General features: G+C 37.0%; 1 pseudogene across 1 annotated transcript; it reads right to left on the bottom strand.

Moving 5' to 3' along the window:
• Nucleotides 1–2,692: 2,692 nt before the first annotated feature.
• On the bottom strand, nucleotides 2,693–11,234 carry LOC146731623 (von Willebrand factor D and EGF domain-containing protein-like; annotated as a pseudogene). Its single transcript, XR_014927007.1, has 16 exons — nucleotides 10,940–11,234; nucleotides 10,360–10,556; nucleotides 9,036–9,116; nucleotides 8,064–8,417; nucleotides 7,437–7,516; nucleotides 6,917–6,980; nucleotides 6,556–6,801; nucleotides 5,992–6,212; nucleotides 5,606–5,876; nucleotides 5,310–5,468; nucleotides 4,795–5,163; nucleotides 4,272–4,526; nucleotides 3,908–3,968; nucleotides 3,802–3,808; nucleotides 3,621–3,710; nucleotides 2,693–3,409 (listed from the first exon to the last, which is right to left on the bottom strand). The product of XR_014927007.1 is annotated as a von Willebrand factor D and EGF domain-containing protein-like (transcript).

Here is an 11,234-nt window from a genome sequence, read left to right as displayed (position 1 = left end):
AGGAGACCGTGTTTTTATTCATTTTCAAACTGTAACAATTCTTCTACAGGAACGGAGCAGTGTATTGTCTATTCGCGTTGGAAAACAAATAAGTATTTTATTTCCGGTAGCAGGCCATGAGAATGACCTATGTATACTGCCTGTTTTCTCATGGAGTCGTGATTTTTTTTGCAGCTCTAAAGATCAGGAGTCAAACTTGTTTTGTTGAGTAAATAAGCGAAAGCAATGGCGGATTGAATTAAAAATGACAACAAGGCTTGAAACAAGAGATATAAATCAAGTTTAAAACTCATCCGCTCTCTTTACTTTTTACCTTCACATGGTTTACACACCCACTTACAAACACCACTGTATTTGTTGATTATTTGAAAAAAAGTATTATATTCATAACAATCCATTCATATTCACATAGGAGTCAATGAGCGCAGCTAAGGATTTTTTTCTCGGAGAAAATTGACTGACAATGACTCTTTACATAGTCCTTCTGAATTTGCATGTATTTATTATGTCTCTAATTGAGATATTATAACATCTTATTCACCGTTTTCTTAGTGTTTTGGGGGTAGAGCCGAATCCTTGAAAATCAATCAGTTATATTGAAAAAAGAACAAAAAAATGTGAACAAAAAGTTCTGGATACAATCATGTGTTTCAACAGAAAAAATCGTTTACGGCAAGGGTTCCTTGTCTGATACGTTTCTTACTGTAGATGCTTTAGCAATTTCCAGGTTTTTAATTTCGCTATTTTCTGGCCGTGGAAGCTTGTTTCTAAACAAATTAAAACTGACCATCGTTAATTCTTGTAGCTATACGCGACGGTGTACACGCTATTTTCTGCAATCCAGTGTAGTCAAAGTAGCACATGACACCCAGCCCAAGTTCCGTGTTGCTCAGAGTAGGTAGGTAGATTTTGTTATTCTTTTCCAGTGAATAATTTGTATTTGAATACATGATAATTTAAATTATTACACCATTACTGTCATAAAGTTTGGAACTGACAGGAACATACGGCAGTCAGCAAAGTACATGCAAACATATGAAGCATTAGTTTGTTTGACGACATTATTGCTTAATCGATAAGTGTCACAAGGTCGTTCTCGTTATTTCTTATCAGGATAGCATATTGGCCTGGGGTGGTGACCTGATAGGTTAAGCATGGGTGGCTGAATTTAGTTGAAACCCTTTCACATCACCAATTTATTCTAGATTAAAGAATGTGTCAGTGATTCCGCCGTTTTTATAGGGATTAATTCTTCAGATCCATTTTAGCATCCAGAATGTGGCGAAGAGCCCGAGGGATTGTATAGGACTCCCACTTATTATTGGCCCAAGGACCGAGTTTGCATTATTTTTTCGAGACATTCTGGTTATTGCCTGTTAAACTCGTTTGTACCCTAGCACATATGCCAAAACCTGGAATGTTTAGGCCAATCACTGAGAAGATGCTTGTGATTGTGCTGCCTTGCTCAACAGAGAATGTCCACATTCACTTGGCTAGCATAGTGTTCTCATTCAGAAATGAACTGATTGTCTATCGGAAACAGCTAATTTAGGTTCTGAGAGCGTCTATATTTATTGTGACTGGCTCCAGGTGAGTGTCTCACTCATCTTTAAGGTTTAGCATATTCCTTTCAATTATTTTTCCCCTGGATTCCTAAACTTTGATTCTAGCCTGCTCTACTAAATCGTGTCATCAAATTTGCTTAGTGTCATTAGATTGTTGGCAATTTCGCCATGGATGGCCATAGCTTTGTCAACCTTTGGAGCTTGCAGAGGTTTAGTTGAGCATCTGAAGAATTCATTAATGGTTTTTCACCAACATCTGTGAGGGAGTCTTCCACGCACAATGACATCTGAGACTCTTAGTGTGGCAGTCGCAACGTCTAGCGACCCTGATGCTGGTTGAGCATCAACTTTACCAGACTCTGCTTTTTTTGAGGTCAGTGCATGCTTTAGAGCAGTTGCTGTTGTTTTACATGGTCCAACCAGCAAACCCCAACTCCTCTCAGATCGCCTTGCCCCACCAACTTGAGTGGCTATCGTTATCAGTTCTAGAGGTTTGCCATTATGAGTGCTTATGAGATTGAAGAATGAGAATTCCTCATCAAGATCAAATGTTGAGTACTTGTGGTAAATTTGTCTTCTTTTGGCGATGGCATAGACAAAGTTCTGTTTTAGGAGCTCTTGCCTGGCTGACTCCATAGACAATACACCTGCATCTGGAACAGCCATGTTAATGCCTCCATTTATCATAGTGTATGGCTGGTGCTGAAAACATCAAAGGCTTCGCATCATCAAAGTCTTCAATTTCATCAGTCACAATAACTGAATTATCAATGCTAAAGTCTACCATGTCAGATGTAATTTAACAGTTTTATTCCATGAATATGGTTGATTTGGTCGAAAGCTTAACCCTCAAATGCATGTGCCAATCAGTCGTCATCACGACCTAAACAGCAGAGGTTGTCGGCGCTTTGAACATTTATCTCGATGTACTGATGGACGTCCAGCTTAACATTGAGGATGGCATATTAATCAGTGGACTTAGATTTACCCATGTTCTCATCTGGGGGCGGACTACATGTGGAGAAATTGAAGGAGAAATTTATCATAATTTTGAACTCCACCACTCACTCAAACTGAACAAAAGAAATTAACTAGTATCACCATGCCGTCACAGATCAAAGGCACTATTATGTAACACTTACATCCGTACGTTTTAATTGATATGTTAAGTTTATAATGTAAACATTATTTATAAAAGATTGACAGTACTGGTAAACATTGTAGCCAGTTTTTACTAATCCCTCAGCCCCCTCCAAGCCATCAGCCAGGAAACAATCCCTGAAATATCTTACTTGTACAACCCATGTTCACATCAATATCTGTATTATGTGGTGATACGTTCATGAACGCCAAGTAGTGAAATAAAATACATAAAAATGATTGTTCCACCACAAAAAAACAAAACAAGAAAATGTATAGAGATATCGACGGCCATTTCCGAATAAGGTCTTGATTTACACATGACGTATATTCGAGATGTAAACTACAAATACCATTCTGCACACATTTTGGACCGGTTTCCGGGTTTTGACATTAATTTGACGTCATCAGTTTAAGTCGGATTAATATGAATGTTTTTAAATTAGCAGAAGTATGTCCATATGTTAATCATAGCTGCAGGCAGCAGTGTGAGGGTTTCAAATTATACAACACTATATAACACTACAAAATACCACGAATGTCTCGGAGTAATAGCATTTCTTTCGGTAGGCTTATTTATCCAACAGAACTTATTTTACTGGGTTATATTTTCTGGTCTCATCACAGTGTTGGCGAATGGTAATTATCCTATTATTTTCTCTGGCGGCATGCCAACTTCCACGGTTGATTTCTGTTTCCCTTTCCTGCAGAATAACAACCATGCATACTAATTAACCATTAAACAAGAGTAGTTTATATTATATATTTGTCAGGTTTTTTATCTGTATATTTTGTGTTCATTGATTTTTTTAAAATCCATCAAGTGATTATGAAGTAGTGATATTAGGCTTGATGCAATAATGTAACCATGGAAATCGTTCGTCAAACTCTGTATAAATGGACATAAATACTTACTTCTTTAAGATGATAACAAGCGAACCGATGACAAGAAAGGCTACCAATACAACCCCAATCACAATAACCACAATAATCCACGTGCTAAGACTTAGAATATTTAAATGAAATTATGTATAAAACACGATGAGTTCAAACAAGGCAAATGCAATGAGTGTTGCTATGAAACACATTTACATACAAGTCGACTGTACACGAACCGAATAATATAATTTAGATTAACATAAATTCAAATAAAATACAAAATACATAAAATAATAATTATTTACATAATATATTACACATACCTGACTGACATAGCGGGTCACCAAGGTCATAGCAATCCCCATCGACAATACAGATATTGGTCTAAGTAAGTAAATATATTAAATAGTGATAAACATGTTGTGAAATGGTGTAAGATTTGATTTCTTTTAAATTTTGTTATGAAATTAATCTCATGCACAGACTGACTGACTCATAAACAACAGTCGGAATAATTTCACTAGACTATTATTTATAGATGTTTCAAAATTTCACGATCATCATAGACAGCTTCTAGTCTAATATAATTATAAACGTCGTGGTATTCATGTTAAATGTCGTTATTTTATGCGTGGCATTCACATATAACGTATACAATACAAACTACTCGAACAAAACCCATCTCACCTTCCGTCTGCAAAATCCATCTGTTCCGTTACAGACATCGCAATTATCATTGTAAATAATAACAAGAATCTGTGGACTTTCATTCGTGCCATCATTACTGACAGATATCAACGCACCAATCGGTTCCACTGGATCCGCATCTCGTCGTCGTCTTCGAGAAAGTTGATCAACTGGACATTGGATTTCTTCATATGTCTTAAATACACTATCCTCCTTACTGGCTACGTTTTCGATTGTAAAACCCGTTTCCGATATCTTCAATAAGTTAGAGAAAACGATTAATTCATAAACTATTATCATCCAAATAAAACAAAACATAACAAAAAATAAACAAACAGAAAAATTGTTTAATAAATGTATATTAAAATACCATGCAAATTAAAAACACACATGGCTTGTCCAGAAAATCATATTTAAATATAGTTGCATATATTAAAATACACCCATCGTATGTTTTATATTGTTAATTCAAACTAATATGTATTAATCAACGTTTTATCTCAATATTTGTACTCTCCTATACCTTAATACGTGTCACGTGACATGTCATTGCCTCCACGAATTTATCACCAAAAATCGAGACATGGGAACAACTTTCAAAACTTGTATCGCAAAGGCCATTCTTATGTCCACGATATACATCCGGGGCTTCACTGAGCGTTACTGAGCAGTCCGTCCCTCCATACCCATCATTGCATACACATACACCCTCCGTACAGTTGCCTTTCCCGTTACAGTCGGCTGGGCACAGGGCTCAGATAATAGCCACTGGGGGCACTATAACTCCATCGTCGTTTACCAACCAGTGTGTTGTATCTTTGCTCACAATTTCTTCACACTGGTCTCTCAATAGTGCACTTGAGGACTGCGCTGTGTTTAAGTCATCCAATACCTTCATAAATTGGTAATAGCATACAATAATGAGTTCTGGTAAATATATTACCAAAACTGCTATAATTACTAATATAGTAATCATGCAATACATATATATGTTAATAAATGAAATTATGGGAACTAATTCGGATTTAATTTACTCACCTGAATATCGAGAACACAGTTCTCAATAAATGTGTCAGTCTCATTCTGAAATAAGACACCTTCACATGCTTTAGCCGCTGCTGACCCTAGCACTAAGTCGTTACAATATTCGATAGCAAACTGTTCAGTTATTCCAGATGGTGTCGGCCATTCAGGTATCTACAGGTGAAATGCAATGAAACCTTACGATTCAAATAACTGTCCGTTTCAGAATATTCGTGTCACAAATGATGTCAATATTTAGATTCAAAATTGCGGTACTAAAACCAACCTTTGGTTCAAAATCTTCATCATACGTGAATCCCCGTGTCACGTTTGCGTTTATTCGTGCCTTCGTTGTCACTGTCACTATGTAAATACTCATCTGTTATGTCACAGTATCTGGCATTACACGTGTTAGGTACGATATTAGGTTTACTGGGGCGTCCATTATCTTTACCATACTGACACTGAGCATCAACGCTGTCTCCTTCTGCATTACACGAGCAATATACCTGTGTCGAGTTCTTTCTATTTGATTCTGAGTCATCAATTTCACCATAGAATAGATTGTTCCCTTCCGGGGTTCTGTGGGATAAATTTAAGACACGATCAGTGCAATGCAGGGAAGGGAAGGGAAGGGGCGGAAAGGGAAGGGGCGGAAAGCAAGCAGAAGGGAAGCGGCATGGTGCAGTGCACTCACCTCCATGTATCAGAAAACTCATGTGCGTTTGATCTCCCGGGTAGATATTCTCTATTTGCTGAATTGAAAGGTCCTTTGAGGAAGTCATTTTCGTAATTTCCGTCGTAGCTTCCGCACAGTCCACCATTGAGCCAACCATAGTCGTCGGATGCAGGGGAAAAACATATATTAATATAGTAGCCACCACTAGCCTCAACAAATGCACCGTTTGGGAAATGTACCTGAAAGGAAAATGACATCATGTCCGCGTTTGTACCATCACGTGGTCATCGACTATAGAATCTCATAATTATAAAAAAACAAATGTGTTCTGGCTACTTTAAAGGGATACGGAAAATGAATAACTTTTTTTTAGAATTCCTACTATAGGTTAGTGAAATCTTCAACTCTAATTGTACAGACTACGTGCACCGGGTAGTATGATTGTATCTCTTCAATGCAAAGCACTCCCTGTGACTCGACCCATTGAAAATAATTTAAAATGTGATATATTGTGGTAACTGAACAATAATAAAAACAGTTAAGCTATATTTTGTCCCCGGTTATATGTGTTATGCTACTTACTTGGTAAGTATATCCACTGTTTGTTCTAACTAATCTGAATCCAGGCGTCATATCACCATTTTGTATTATCTTGATCATTAACTTGCCGTATTTACGGTAGTAGGAGTATCTTTCGCCATTCCAGTAGTATACAACTTCTTCCTCTTGAACTTTGCACCGATCTACGATAATGACGTCATCGTCAGCTCGGACGACCAATCCACAATTACAGGCCACACTTCCGCACTGTGTCAGACGTGTCTGGATCTTAACAGAAAATGAAACAATGTTTAATGGAAGCCAATGTGGAAGCCAGTGTGAGCCAGAATGCAATTTTTGTGATTTAACACATGCATGCGCACTGATAGTTTGTAGTTCTTACCTCGTATGGCAGGAATTCGTGTCAGTAGTATACATATTCTCCTGGCTTGTAAACATCAAAATACCTGAAATGAAAATATCCCAAGATGCTATTGTCCAGATAGATAATATGACTATATTATTTACGCATAGCAACGGATGATCCTAATTTAAAAGCAGTAGACATGACAACAAACCATAAAAGTGTATCGAGTACCATTATAATGGTTACTTCAGAAACACGATCACCATAGTTACCACAACGGGCATAATGAGAGCCAACACAATAAAATCAATGTTATTGGGTAAGTATTGAAATAGAAACTGTATCGCACTGGTAACCGCTGTGCATATGCAGTGACGGTCGAGACAAAGTAAATTTTATCAGATTTGTTAGTTAAATTTCGGAAAAATAGAAGCGTGAACAATTATCTTCGTATTATTTAGGTTTGAAATAGTTTGTTTTCATAATGAGACTTTTAGAACAATTATTCATTTTAATTAACATTTGCATCCCACTCATTCATTCATTTTATACTTACTTGCCATCAAATGTGGAGTAATGAGGGTCTCCATTGCCACAACATTTTCTACTGCTTCGGTCACGGTCATATGTCCGTATCTAGTGGAATATATTTAGCTTAACGTATCTTTTTTCGTTTTTCACTACAATTATGGTAACAGTTACCTAATGAACGTCATGACACCCAAGAACCCACTAATACGCATCTACTCTCGGATCACGAAATAATTGCCAGACCAGACCGTTTTACACAATCGTACGGCAGCCAAAATATAAACTATCATATTAACTAAAATATAACTGTGCCGTCACACACGTCATTTATATTTTGATTTCCAGCATAACTGAAAAGTAACAAATATTGTTTTATGTGTAATATTTGATACAACCGGGAACGACATAGCGTGGCCGATTATACTGTACATGATGGATGCAGAAAAAGTTTGTCGTGCATGCGCTCGATTGATATTGCATTTTTCCTGCCCGCACAAACTAATGTAACAAAAATACAAAGACACGCTATTATGTCCCTGGTTGTATTTCTAATTGCGTCTATTGGTATTAAGAGGCAGTCAGTTACCATCCTGAATTTGCAATGCCACGCCTACCCGTGGTACTTTGCGAAGGTCTTTAAGGTGATACCTACTGTTATCGTGTCTGTAATTGCGTAACCATTTCACAATTTCGAATTTGTCGTCTCTATCGGGAGAAAGCTCAAATAAACCTCACCATCTCCGTCACTGAAAAAATCCCTCGTGGCTTTCACCCTAACTGTTACGGGTCCGTCAGCGTTGTCCGTTGTTAGTATCGCTGCACACTGGTCTTGTATTACCGCATCAACGTAGCTTCCAAAATCAGTTCGTTTACTCACAGTGATGGGTATCTCCACTTGACATGGTGCGTTATTGTTGTTAAACGAATTACACATGAATGGTATAGTTAACTCCAGATTAAAGGCCGTCGGTCCGTCATTTTCATACACATCTACAGAGTCCGGGACCTTATATAATGAATGCATAACATTATGATTCATGATATCTAGTAGTAATCATAAGTAAAACAATATATCTATTCACAATCTAGATAACTTTGCGTATTTGTTGAACATTTTTCAATTAATGTTTTCATTCTACACCTTACTGTAATCTTATTTTTTTTTGTAAAATGATTTAATTTTTAAAACACGAGTTTTTTTTTTTATTTTCTGTACGTATATTTAATTTTGCAATGTTTTACCGAACTGTTGTTTTCTGTAAAAACAACATTTAAGATAAGCCATCATATACTCTACCAAGAAAATCACAAAATTATTCATATTTCATTTTTAAATAGTTTCTAATAAGAAGTTATCTGGAGTTCAAAGTTCACCCAAATTTTAAACAAAATGACCGCCGTTTTTGAACTAAAATACCCGCCCTCCCATAGAAACAAGTCCGGAGACGCATTCTTTTGTCCCACGTCCAAACATAATATTATAGCTCAAATCACAAACTATTAAAAAAGTTGAGCCAACACAAATCATGTTAGTTGGTTCACCATCGCATTATTTACAAAGTATGTGACGAAATAGAAGTAGTAGTGCAAAACACTTTTGGTAAATAAAATAAATATTTAATACCGTGATACCAGCAAAGAAATCTGAACTATTTCTTCGTCCTATGTTAATACCATTTTCTATTACTCCAACTTCGCAGCGAATCTATTACAATTAGACAAAACATGAATAATACTTCAAACCATACAGAAGTTTACATAGGACAGAATAACAAATTAATATTGTTCATTCATTCCGTTATTGGACGAGTGTCCAGTGTCAGATAAGCTTATTGACACTGGACAGGCAAGGTTATGTAAATAACAACAATTAGGTCCACATATATATTATTACTACTTTCACGTTACGGGATCTCGGCACGTGCTGAAGTTTTTAATCCGTTGTGTTTGCAGAGGGATTTCAGCAGTTGCGTTCATGTTATTCGGGATACACTTATAGGACCGACTCGGCTCGTGCCAAAATCACGCCCTCATTCGTCAATCTGTTATTTGGCCCAAACATGGAAAACAATACGTATATTATGATAATAATTGCTATGCTTAAATTATACCCATTTGTTGCTATGGTATTTATTACGAATCATCCCGTCAATGTAGCATTGTAGATAAAGATGCGTCGCTAACGACGGTTTGCATTAATTGTATTCATTACTACAGCATCAGACCATATACTCGTATATCTGCATTCCTGTCATCGTCATTTCATACTACATCAACATACTAGTATGTTCTCTTAAATTAACCACCGAGGGCGTGATTTCGGCTCGTGCCGAGCGTTCAGCCTGAGGCAGCACATCTCGTGCCGAGTTTCGGTCCCAAGCACTATCGGGACCGAGACCGAGTTTTTTTTCGGCACGTGCCGACTCGGTCCCGACAATTCACACACAAGTTTCGGCACGTGCCGAGATCTCTAACGTGAACGCCACCATATATAACATGTTGTTAAAGTTAAATTTTAAAAAATCATAGCAATCGGGCTTAATAATCAATTCTACTACACTGGACAGTCATTTTATAACAACTTGTTAGGGGAGCATTTACTTTACTGAAATTAAGCCAAGTTACTGTGCAGATGCCAAACTATTTATGACTTTTCGTCAACACTTCAAGTTGTTGACTGACTTCATTGTTCCAGCACTCAAACACCAGACATTCGTCATCACAATAAATAAACATGTTGTAACCATGGCGAGTGACATTGTCATTTTATATTTACTATCGAGTATTCCAAAGTTGGAAACATACGCGTTAAACACCAGTGAACTGCACAGCTATTCCGTACAAGATCTTCGATTAAATTCCCGTAACATCATGGCAAAACTAAGAACAAGTCTCGGTTAGACTTCATTCGTGGCAAAATGCTAATATAATAGTAAACTACCAAGTACCAGTGAGCCCAGTTTGCCTTCCAAATACGTCTGTGACATGGTAGATCTCACGGTAGATCCAGCAACCTGTTCTTGAAATACTAAATCGTCAGCGACGAACCAATCAAACTCCATGTTCACATCCGTGACATTGGTTTCATAAGTAATGTTACAATGGAAGTTTATCTCATTTCCTTCTACCGTGTAACTTAGAGCAACTTTAAAAGAGAAACAAACAAACTAGTATTAGATTCAATGCAAGCATATGTCTTATTGGCGTGCATTGTTAAAATTTTAGTTAAAATTGTGACTGAAAAAATCCACAAAATCACAAATGGGATTAATACGAACTCCCAAAAGGATTGTATTATTTTAATACAGTCGGTACACCACACATTGTCATTATCTAGTACTAAAGTGTTGACATATGCATTTTGGGGAGTGACTCTCATAACAGAAACCCAACGTCACGGTAACACTTTTAATAATGGTGTTTCTTTGGAATATTTTCCAATATTCATGTTTATAACAATTACCAAAGAAATTATTGATCCAATATCATGAGTCTGCGTTAGTTAGTTAAATGAATGTTTGTTATTACCTTCATCGTAAACTGAACGGCAACATCTATCACCAGTATCGTGACAAAGGCAATGATCGTTATAAGTGTAAGGATCTCCGCAAAGGCTTTCGCTGCAGTATGGATATGTGTTAATGTCGTCAGTGGTGCATTCACGGTAATAGTTGTGGTAGTAGTAACACCAATCAATTGGACTGGGTGTAGTATACCAATAGTAGTCATAATACCAGCAATCAGATACCCAACACCGTGTCTCCACATTTTCAACTACACACACACACACGCACAGAGACAACAGAAGCACGTATACTCGCAT

The sequence above is a fragment of the Saccoglossus kowalevskii genome, chromosome 18 (genome assembly GCF_978046115.1).
Source record: "Saccoglossus kowalevskii chromosome 18, keSacKowa6.1, whole genome shotgun sequence".
Classification (NCBI taxonomy): Eukaryota; Metazoa; Hemichordata; class Enteropneusta; family Harrimaniidae; genus Saccoglossus; species Saccoglossus kowalevskii.
This window is presented reverse-complemented; position numbering and strand designations above follow the sequence as displayed.